The sequence below is a fragment of the Perca fluviatilis genome, chromosome 15, assembly GCF_010015445.1.
Source record: "Perca fluviatilis chromosome 15, GENO_Pfluv_1.0, whole genome shotgun sequence".
NCBI lineage: Eukaryota > Metazoa > Chordata > Actinopteri > Perciformes > Percidae > Perca > Perca fluviatilis.
In genome coordinates this window covers 28,186,062-28,188,128 of record NC_053126.1, presented here as the reverse complement: position 1 = coordinate 28,188,128, position 2,067 = coordinate 28,186,062, and positions in this window count along the sequence as shown.

Genomic DNA, 2,067 nt, shown 5'->3' with positions numbered 1-2,067 from the left:
GCTCCGTAGCAGGCGTTTTTGTAAAAATAAGCTAAAGATTGTGTCATAACCACGCGACTTACTGTCGCATAGTAGGGGAATTACCGTACAGTACAGGAAAAGCTTGCAGGCAGTTTTGACTTACGGAAAGTTGAGGTATTTCAGCCTCTGCTGCTTCAATTTTTCAAGATTTGTTTTTTAATCTTGTGAGTCCACCCACTTTTATGGAAGTACAAAACGCATCTTTTTCTCTCAATTAAGTTCCATTTTCCGGTGTGAAAAAACGTTTGTATGGGCATATTATTGGTTTGAAAGTTAAAAGTATATGAAAATCAAAATGAATCGAAGTTAACTGGACCATGTCTTGCATTGCCAGACCCTCCTCCACAGCGCTAAGGAGGAAGGTCTGGCTAGTCCAGACAGCATTCCGGGATGGGAGAAAAACGTGCTCTGGTTTATTGGCATTTCTTTAAACCAATCACAATCGTCTTGGGCGGTGCAAAGCGCCGGACGGAGCCATGGTGCCTCTGCAAAATAGCCTCAGGAAGGAACTTGTTTTGGTGGAACGTGTACGTTCAAAAGTAGTTTTAGTCGTGCAACAGAAAACTCAGATTGGACAGATAGTCTAGCTAGCTGTGTGGATTTACCCCGCAGAGATTTGGAGAGATCAGAGACCCTGCAATCCCAGAAGTGGAATGTCGTGGATATAGACTAACTGGAGGGCAATTCAAAGGCTGATCATAGGCCACAATAGTAGCACAATGACAGTGTTAAGTCTCAGCGCACCGGAGCTGAGTCGTCAAGTCTTTGTTGATGTGTAATCTATTTAGATGTCCCCTAGTTCACTTAGGAAATAGTTCATCTGGAAATCCTGTGGAGTGTCAGTATCACAGTATCACTGTCACACACCTTACAATGACTGAAACACACACACAAACACACACACACACACACACACACACACACACACACACACACACACACACACACACACACACATGCAGACAACATTCACATTACTAGTAGGACACAATGGAGTCTGGCTGGTTCAGCCAGTGCAATCCTTGCTGCCACGCCCCCCAACTACAGTACAGGCCAAAAGTTTAGACACACCTTCTCATTCAATGCATTTCCTTTTTATTTTCAAAAAAAATATTTTAGATTCTTCAAAGTAGCCACCCTTTACTTTTTTATTAATAAGGGGAAAAATTCCACTAATTAACCCTGACAAAGCACACCTGTGAAGTGAAAACCATTTCAGGTGACTACCTCATGAAGCTCATTGAGAGAACACCAAGGGTTTGCAGAGTTATCAAAAAAAGCAAAGGGTGGCTACTTTGAAGAATCTAAAATATAAGACATGTTTTCAGTTATTTCACACTTTTTTGTTAAGTACATAATTCCATATGTGTTCATTCATAGTTTTGATGCCTTCAGTGAGAATCTACAATGTAAATAGTCATGAAAATAAAGAAACACATTGAATGAGAAGGTGTGTCCAAACTTTTGGCTTGTACTGTACATTGGATCTCACACACGCACGCACACACACACACACACACACACACACACACACACACACACACACACACACACACACACACACACACACACACACACACACACATATACGGACCTAAGGGATTTCATAGGTGATTATATAATATATGCAATCATGCCATACTTCTTTCCTACTCTGTAATGATACCTCCATATGTAAAGCTGATAACACACATGAACTGTACACAATACCGTGTAGTCACACCCTGTTCTAGCCTACATAGGTTTGTTTTGTACACACGTTTGGTTTTTCTGTGCCATAAAAAATTTGCAATACACTTAGTGACAGCAGTTACTGTTCTTTTTTCGACATCTTTTTCAGGACATGTTATTTTGTATTTAGTTCATAGGCCTACTTTTCAGACGCAGTGGTTATTTTCATACTGTATATTTGAATTAAGAGATATTAGCCTAGCCTACAAGTGTGTGTGCGTGGGTTTGGCTGTGAATAGCTGGGAGACTAGCTGAGGGGCGGGGCCTGCCTGGCTGGCTGACAGGCTCCACAGGTTGGGTGTAAAAGCTAAGTAG